The following is a 9,601-nucleotide window of genomic DNA, read 5'->3' as shown; positions in this document are numbered from 1 at the left end:
GTCGCGGAGGGCCCGAGCCTCGCCCGCGCGGACCGGGTTCTCGCGCCACCCGCCGGACGGACCGGCGGAATGTCGCGGAGGGCCCGGCCCGCGTCCGATCGATTGGAAAGCGCCGCTCAGACAGGCGTGGCCCCGGGGTAAAACCGGGGCCGCAATGTGCGTTCAAAGTGTCGATGATCAATGTGTCCTGCAAATCACATTAGTTCTCGCAGCTAGCTGCGTTCTTCATCGACGCACGAGCCGAGTGATCCACCGCTAAGAGTCGTACGTTTGGGCCCTTTTACGTCCGCCCGGGACGATCGGAGACAAATTCACGACAGGGTTTGTACCGGAGACGAACGCGCCGCGGGTGCCGTTCGGTCGCTCCCGCGAGCGAGCCCCTAACCCGCGGCGCGGTTACCGACGGGCGCGATACGCGCGACGCCGCGACGAGCCGAGCGGGTCGGGCGCGCGGCGCTGAGGCCGGCGCCCGGCGTCTCCCGCTCGGGGCCGCGACGGCGCCCGAGACGTGCGTCGGCCCGGGTAGGTCGGGCGCTCGGCGCTGAGGCCGGCGCCCGGCGTCTCCCGCTCGGGCCTGACACGACTCGGCGACCGGACTCGCCGGGTAGGTCGGGGGCTCGGCGCTGAGGCCGGCCCCCGGCGTCTCCTACCCGGACCCCGGAAGGCCATCCGACTTGGAAGCCCCGCCGCGCCGCGAAGCGACGCTTTGGGTGTTGCTACCCGTCAGCGAGTGGGTTTGGTTTACAAGGGCGGCGCGACCGCGCTGACACCGAGGGGGGACTGGCCCCCGACCCGGCCGCGGCCTGCCCGGACTATGGATGGACAGAGGAGACCGCGGCGGACCGCGCGGAACCGAACCCCCGGTGTCCGGAGCCCCGGGAGGGACTCCGGTGTCCGGGGGCCGGCCCACGCGCGCGCTACGCGGCCCCTCGAGGGCTCCGGCCGACGGACGCGTTTGGCCGGGGAAAAAGGTAGCCGGTGGGAGCACCGTTTCGTCGCCCTGAACCTTCGTCTCGGGCGGGCGTCCCGACGCCGCCGCCATACGGCCGTTGTGATCCGTGCGGGGATCCGCTTGCTCGGCGACCCTCGCCGAGAGCAGCCCCGCGCCGCACGGACACGCGACACCGACGGGCGGACGGACGCCGGGGCGCCGGCCCGAACCGTTACCTTTAAAGGACGGGAGGTCGTCGAGGCGAGTGCCGCCCCGGAAGCGCGCGCCGGAAGCGCGAGAACCGCGCCGAGCTAGGGTCGTCGGCATAGGGGGATTCCCCGGTTACGGGGGTCCCGCGCACGGCCGCCGCCTTTCGCCCGTCGCTGGCGGTCGCCTGTCGTCGCGCCGCGCCGCGCTACTGGGGTCGTCGGACGAGCGCGCTACCCCGCTCGCACGGAGGTAGCGCGACATCGCCCGCCGCCTTTTCTCGCGTCGCGCCGCGCCGCGTGGCGCCCGCCGAACTCGCTCCGACGCGCGGCCCGGGAGTGACCCGCGCCGCGCCCCCCGTCCCGTCCCGTCCCGGTCTACCCTCTTCCTCCGCCTGCGACGACCCGCCGCCCTCGGCGTCTGGCTCGTCGGGGGTGTACCGAGGCGGATCTGCTGCCGCTCGTACGTTAATGATCCTTCTGCAGGTTCACCTACAGAAACCTTGTTACGACTTTTACTTCCTCTAGATAGTCAAGTTCGACCGTCTTCTGGCACACCGCCGGAGCCGGGGCCGGCCCCGGCGGGGACTATCCGAGGACCTCACTAAGCCATCCGATCGGTAGTAGCGACGGGCGGTGTGTACAAAGGGCAGGGACTTAATCAACGCAGGCTAATGACCCGCGCTTACTGGGAATTCCTCGTTGGTGGGAAATAATTGCAATCCCCAGGCCCTGTCACGAGCGGGGTTCATAGGATTACCCGCGCCTGCCGGCGCGGGGATAGACGACGCGCTTATACGCTCAGTGTGGCGCGCGTGCAGCCCCGGACATCTAAGGGCATCACAGACCTGTTATTGCTCATTCTCGTGTGGCTGAGAGCCACTTGTCCCTCTAAGAAGTTTTCTGCCGCCGACCGCGCGGGGGGCCGCGGTACTATTTAGTATGTTTGAGTCTCGTTCGTTATCGGAATTAACCAGACAAATCGCTCCACCAACTACGAACGGCCATGCACCACCACCCACGGTATCGAGAAAGAGCCTTCAATCTGTCAATCCTTTCCGTGTCCGGGCCGGGTGAGGTTTCCCGTGTTGAGTCAAATTAAGCCGCATGCTCCACTCCTGGTGGTGCCCTTCCGTCAATTCCTTTAAGTTTCAGCTTTGCAACAATACTCCCCCCGGAACCCAGACACTTGGTCGGTTTCCCGGGTGCTGCTCGGCGGGTCATGGGAATAACGCCGCCGGATCGCGAGTCGGCATCGTTTATGGTCGGAACTAGGACGGTATCTGATCGTCTTCGAACCTCCGACTTTCGTTCTTGATTAATGAAAACATTCTTGGCAAATGCTTTCGCTCTCGTCCGTCTTGCGCCGGTCCAAGAATTTCACCTCTAGCGGCGCAGTACGAATGCCCCCGGCCGTCCCTCTTAATCATGGCCCCAGTTCATGACAACCCACAAAATAGAACCGGAGTCCTATTCCATTATTCCCAGCTGCGATATGCAGGGGCGGCCGTGTGGCCTGCTTTGAACACTCTAATTTCCTCAAAGTAAACGCTTCGGGCCCCGCGAGTGACACCCAGCGAAGGGCATCACGGGGGCTTTTGCCGAGAGGCAGGGGCTGGGACAGACGGATGCACGCCTCGCGGCGGACCGTCAGCTCGCGTCCCGGGGTCCAACTAGGAGCTTTTTAACTGCAGCAACTTTAAAATACGCTATTGGAGCTGGAATTACCGCGGCTGCTGGCACCAGACTTGCCCTCCAATGGATGCTGGCCGATGGGTTTGTGTTCGGCTCATTCCAATTACGGAGACTCGAACGAGTCCCGTATTGTTATTTTTCGTCACTACCTCCCCGTGTCGGGAGTGGGTAATTTGCGCGCCTGCTGCCTTCCTTGGATGTGGTAGCCGTTTCTCATGCTCCCTCTCCGGAATCGAACCCTGATTCCCCGTTACCCGTGGTCACCATGGTAGGCGCAGAGTCTACCATCGAAAGTTGATAGGGCAGACATTCGAATGAGTCGTCGCCGCCTCGGGTGGGCGAGCGATCGGCACGAGGTTATCCTGAGTCAACACAAAGGGGGGGCCGGGCCGGCGGAACGAGGACCGGCGCGCGCGGAGCCGCCCGCGCCGCTTACGCCCCCGCCCGGAGAGGCGGAGGCCGGACGCGGGGGACGCGCGCGACGGCTGAGCCCCCGCCCGCCGGACACCGCGTGGGTTTTTGTGTCTGATAAATGCACGCGTCCCCGGGGCGAGGCCGGAGCCCCGCCCGCGAGTCGGCGCTCGTTTGCATGTATTAGCTCTGGATTTGCCACAGTTATCCAAGTAACGGTGGAGCGATCAAAGGAACCATAACTGATTTAATGAGCCGTTCGCAGTTTCACTGTACTGGCCATTCGTACTTAGACATGCATGGCTTAATCTTGAAAACAAGCATATGCTACTGGCAGGATCAACCAGAGTGCGTCTGCCGCCGGGGGGGCGCTGCTGGTGGCGGTGCGGCCCTGGTCCGGGACGAGGCTGTGGCTACAGCCGGGCCCGGGGGGCCGCGCGACACTCGTATACGTTCGGACGGGCTGACGAGCGGGTGTCGTGAAACGATGTTTCGCGCGGAGCCCTAGCACGCGTGGCGTCGGGCTCCGCGACGGTCGGACGTCTGGGTGTGGCTCGAGACGGAAGCTCGACCTCGGTTCGTCTTGGTTCTGCCGCCAAAAGGTTCACGCCGAGGCATGGTTTCGCAAGAGGGCCCCGCGAGTGCCAGCCGTGGATCCCGCCTCACTCGTAACTCGTATCGGATTCGTCCGGCCTCACTTTCGTTCGCACATCGGACAGTTATACGTGTGCTTTAGTAGCTTCCGTTCCCTCTTAGTGAGGCCGTCCGTACGTACCGCCCCAGCTCTTTCTGAGGCGGGTATCCACTCGGCTCGGGGGGGCCCAACGTTTGCCTAGTATCCTCGGCGCTGGAGCTTGACCCGCAAAGCCGGAGGAGCCGCACGCCCGAACACCGGCTTGCGCCGGCCGACGTGGGCCCTCCGAGGCGGGTCTCGTGTGCCAATCGCTCAGTTGGGGAACCGGCAGGCCCGTGGGCCGACGCCGGCTCACCCGGGGGTGAAGGGTGCTTCGATGGAGGCCCCCTGTCAGCCTCCGCGGAAGTCCGGCTTCAATACTTTAAAGTTTGAAAAACTTAGACATTTTTCGAGAACCGGAGCTTAGAGGGGTACATGCAAAAGCCAGGGCCGCGGGAAGCGCCCTAAATACTTCAATACTTTAAAATTTGAAAAACTTAGAAATTTTTCGAGAACCGGCATCTTCCCTCGGTAATTGCGAGATGCGAGGCCGCCCCTAGCCTCTGCTCTGTCGGACTCAATGGTCACGGGTGGCCGCTGATTAGCCCTGGTGCTCACCTCTCAAAATTGCGAGTCCCTAATATAATTCTGGCTGTCGGCTGGAGAAGGGGGTATAAAATCGGCACTTGAGGGAACGCCGGGCCCTCAAGTTCGGGGCCCTCTAGCGGATTTTTGAGGTACTGCACTCCCATTGGAAATGCATTGGCCATACATGGGCGCTCCGTCCACTACAATGTAATTCCCTCACAATATCTGCCCCCGCGTGGCCGCGCGATGCTACTGCTGCCCCGTTGGGAATGAATGGGCCTTTCGGAGGCCATAAATACAGCGCCGCTGCATGGATTTTGGCGGTACTGCGGCTGTCGTTGAAAATACATGGACCCGTCTGAATGAATGGGCCTTTCGGATTCCATAAACCCAGCGCCGCTGCATGGATTTTGGCGGTACTGCGGCTGTCGCTGAAAATACATGGACCCGTCTGAATGAATGGGCCTTTCGGAGGCCATAAACTCAGCGCCGCTGCATGGATTTTGGCGGTACTGCGGCTGTCGCTGAAAATACATGGACCCGTCTGAATGAATGGACAAAATATAAATCAGACACTACAGAACACAAGCATAATCCAAGATTACAAAATCATCTCAGCCTTTAAAAGAAACAAAAACCTGAAAGACTACTTAGTAAAAAGTAAATTACCAGAAATCAACATAACACAAACGCAGGGCCCCACATTCTACAAACAAGCCACCACAGTTAGGAACACCGTCACCAACACAAACTACCTAATTAAACAAACAATCACACCTGCTACGGAAAACTGAAAATACATGGACCCGTCTGAATGTATGGGCCTTTCGGAGGCCATAAACTCAGCCAGCGCCGGGCCAGTGTTTGGGGTATTGTGCCCGCCACTAGTGGCTGAATACATAATAATAATAATAATAATAATAATTCCCTTGTATTGTCATTCTGTGTAACAATGTACACAGAACGAAATGTCGATTGCACTGGGCTAGTGTTGAGGGAACGTCGGGCCCTCAAGTTCGGTGGCTTGGAGCGGATTTTTGAGGTACTGCACTCCCATTGGAAATGCATGGGCGCTCCGTCCACTACAATGTAATTCCCTCACAATATCTGCCCCCGCGTGGCCGCGCGATGCTACTGCTGCCCCGTTGGGAATGAATGGGCCTTTCGGAGGCCATAAATACAGCGCCGCTGCATGGATTTTGGCGGTACTGCGGCTGTCGTTGAAAATACATGGACCCGTCTGAATGAATGGGCCTTTCGGATTCCATAAACCCAGCGCCGCTGCATGGATTTTGGCGGTACTGCGGCTGTCGCTGAAAATACATGGACCCGTCTGAATGAATGGGCCTTTCGGAGGCCATAAACTCAGCGCCGCTGCATGGATTTTGGCGGTACTGCGGCTGTCGCTGAAAATACATGGACCCGTCTGAATGAATGGACAAAATATAAATCAGACACTACAGAACACAAGCATAATCCAAGATTACAAAATCATCTCAGCCTTTAAAAGAAACAAAAACCTGAAAGACTACTTAGTAAAAAGTAAATTACCAGAAATCAACATAACACAAACGCAGGGCCCCACATTCTACAAACAAGCCACCACAGTTAGGAACACCGTCACCAACACAAACTACCTAATTAAACAAACAATCACACCTGCTACGGAAAACTGAAAATACATGGACCCGTCTGAATGTATGGGCCTTTCGGAGGCCATAAACTCAGCCAGCGCCGGGCCAGTGTTTGGGGTATTGTGCCCGCCACTAGTGGCTGAATACATAATAATAATAATAATAATAATAATTCCCTTGTATTGTCATTCTGTGTAACAATGTACACAGAACGAAATGTCGATTGCACTGGGCTAGTGTTGAGGGAACGTCGGGCCCTCAAGTTCGGTGGCTTGGAGCGGATTTTTGAGGTACTGCACTCCCATTGGAAATGCATGGGCGCTCCGTCCACTACAATGTAATTCCCTCACAATATCTGCCCCCGCGTGGCCGCGCGATGCTACTGCTGCCCCGTTGGGAATGAATGGGCCTTTCGGAGGCCATAAATACAGCGCCGCTGCATGGATTTTGGCGGTACTGCGGCTGTCGTTGAAAATACATGGACCCGTCTGAATGAATGGGCCTTTCGGATTCCATAAACCCAGCGCCGCTGCATGGATTTTGGCGGTACTGCGGCTGTCGCTGAAAATACATGGACCCGTCTGAATGAATGGGCCTTTCGGAGGCCATAAACTCAGCGCCGCTGCATGGATTTTGGCGGTACTGCGGCTGTCGCTGAAAATACATGGACCCGTCTGAATGAATGGACAAAATATAAATCAGACACTACAGAACACAAGCATAATCCAAGATTACAAAATCATCTCAGCCTTTAAAAGAAACAAAAACCTGAAAGACTACTTAGTAAAAAGTAAATTACCAGAAATCAACATAACACAAACGCAGGGCCCCACATTCTACAAACAAGCCACCACAGTTAGGAACACCGTCACCAACACAAACTACCTAATTAAACAAACAATCACACCTGCTACGGAAAACTGAAAATACATGGACCCGTCTGAATGTATGGGCCTTTCGGAGGCCATAAACTCAGCCAGCGCCGGGCCAGTGTTTGGGGTATTGTGCCCGCCACTAGTGGCTGAATACATAATAATAATAATAATAATAATAATTCCCTTGTATTGTCATTCTGTGTAACAATGTACACAGAACGAAATGTCGATTGCACTGGGCTAGTGTTGAGGGAACGTCGGGCCCTCAAGTTCGGTGGCTTGGAGCGGATTTTTGAGGTACTGCACTCCCATTGGAAATGCATGGGCGCTCCGTCCACTACAATGTAATTCCCTCACAATATCTGCCCCCGCGTGGCCGCGCGATGCTACTGCTGCCCCGTTGGGAATGAATGGGCCTTTCGGAGGCCATAAATACAGCGCCGCTGCATGGATTTTGGCGGTACTGCGGCTGTCGTTGAAAATACATGGACCCGTCTGAATGAATGGGCCTTTCGGATTCCATAAACCCAGCGCCGCTGCATGGATTTTGGCGGTACTGCGGCTGTCGCTGAAAATACATGGACCCGTCTGAATGAATGGGCCTTTCGGAGGCCATAAACTCAGCGCCGCTGCATGGATTTTGGCGGTACTGCGGCTGTCGCTGAAAATACATGGACCCGTCTGAATGAATGGACAAAATATAAATCAGACACTACAGAACACAAGCATAATCCAAGATTACAAAATCATCTCAGCCTTTAAAAGAAACAAAAACCTGAAAGACTACTTAGTAAAAAGTAAATTACCAGAAATCAACATAACACAAACGCAGGGCCCCACATTCTACAAACAAGCCACCACAGTTAGGAACACCGTCACCAACACAAACTACCTAATTAAACAAACAATCACACCTGCTACGGAAAACTGAAAATACATGGACCCGTCTGAATGTATGGGCCTTTCGGAGGCCATAAACTCAGCCAGCGCCGGGCCAGTGTTTGGGGTATTGTGCCCGCCACTAGTGGCTGAATACATAATAATAATAATAATAATAATAATTCCCTTGTATTGTCATTCTGTGTAACAATGTACACAGAACGAAATGTCGATTGCACTGGGCTAGTGTTGAGGGAACGTCGGGCCCTCAAGTTCGGTGGCTTGGAGCGGATTTTTGAGGTACTGCACTCCCATTGGAAATGCATGGGCGCTCCGTCCACTACAATGTAATTCCCTCACAATATCTGCCCCCGCGTGGCCGCGCGATGCTACTGCTGCCCCGTTGGGAATGAATGGGCCTTTCGGAGGCCATAAATACAGCGCCGCTGCATGGATTTTGGCGGTACTGCGGCTGTCGTTGAAAATACATGGACCCGTCTGAATGAATGGGCCTTTCGGATTCCATAAACCCAGCGCCGCTGCATGGATTTTGGCGGTACTGCGGCTGTCGCTGAAAATACATGGACCCGTCTGAATGAATGGGCCTTTCGGAGGCCATAAACTCAGCGCCGCTGCATGGATTTTGGCGGTACTGCGGCTGTCGCTGAAAATACATGGACCCGTCTGAATGAATGGACAAAATATAAATCAGACACTACAGAACACAAGCATAATCCAAGATTACAAAATCATCTCAGCCTTTAAAAGAAACAAAAACCTGAAAGACTACTTAGTAAAAAGTAAATTACCAGAAATCAACATAACACAAACGCAGGGCCCCACATTCTACAAACAAGCCACCACAGTTAGGAACACCGTCACCAACACAAACTACCTAATTAAACAAACAATCACACCTGCTACGGAAAACTGAAAATACATGGACCCGTCTGAATGTATGGGCCTTTCGGAGGCCATAAACTCAGCCAGCGCCGGGCCAGTGTTTGGGGTATTGTGCCCGCCACTAGTGGCTGAATACATAATAATAATAATAATAATAATAATTCCCTTGTATTGTCATTCTGTGTAACAATGTACACAGAACGAAATGTCGATTGCACTGGGCTAGTGTTGAGGGAACGTCGGGCCCTCAAGTTCGGTGGCTTGGAGCGGATTTTTGAGGTACTGCACTCCCATTGGAAATGCATGGGCGCTCCGTCCACTACAATGTAATTCCCTCACAATATCTGCCCCCGCGTGGCCGCGCGATGCTACTGCTGCCCCGTTGGGAATGAATGGGCCTTTCGGAGGCCATAAATACAGCGCCGCTGCATGGATTTTGGCGGTACTGCGGCTGTCGTTGAAAATACATGGACCCGTCTGAATGAATGGGCCTTTCGGATTCCATAAACCCAGCGCCGCTGCATGGATTTTGGCGGTACTGCGGCTGTCGCTGAAAATACATGGACCCGTCTGAATGAATGGACAAAATATAAATCAGACACTACAGAACACAAGCATAATCCAAGATTACAAAATCATCTCAGCCTTTAAAAGAAACAAAAACCTGAAAGACTACTTAGTAAAAAGTAAATTACCAGAAATCAACATAACACAAACGCAGGGCCCCACATTCTACAAACAAGCCACCACAGTTAGGAACACCGTCACCAACACAAACTACCTAATTAAACAAACAATCACACCTG

The 9,601-nt window shown here is 55.4% G+C and overlaps 2 non-coding genes across 2 annotated transcripts; both read right to left on the bottom strand.

Annotated features, from left to right (window-relative positions):
* Nucleotides 1-110: 110 nt before the first annotated feature.
* On the bottom strand, nucleotides 111-264 carry LOC148345271 (5.8S ribosomal RNA). Its single transcript, XR_015848721.1, has one exon. It is a non-coding gene; the product is annotated as a 5.8S ribosomal RNA (ribosomal RNA).
* A 1,342-nt stretch (nucleotides 265-1,606) lies between these two features.
* On the bottom strand, nucleotides 1,607-3,593 carry LOC148345270 (18S ribosomal RNA). The gene has a single exon (XR_015848732.1). It is a non-coding gene; the product is annotated as an 18S ribosomal RNA (ribosomal RNA).
* Nucleotides 3,594-9,601: the final 6,008 nt, after the last annotated feature.

This window comes from Urocampus carinirostris, unplaced genomic scaffold (assembly GCF_059441175.1).
Source record: "Urocampus carinirostris isolate Australia breed hairy pipefish unplaced genomic scaffold, RoL_Ucar_1.0 HiC_scaffold_60, whole genome shotgun sequence".
NCBI classification, from domain to species: domain Eukaryota; kingdom Metazoa; phylum Chordata; class Actinopteri; order Syngnathiformes; family Syngnathidae; genus Urocampus; species Urocampus carinirostris.
The sequence above is the reverse complement of the archived record's forward strand: the minus strand, read 5'-3'. Positions and strand labels throughout refer to the sequence as shown.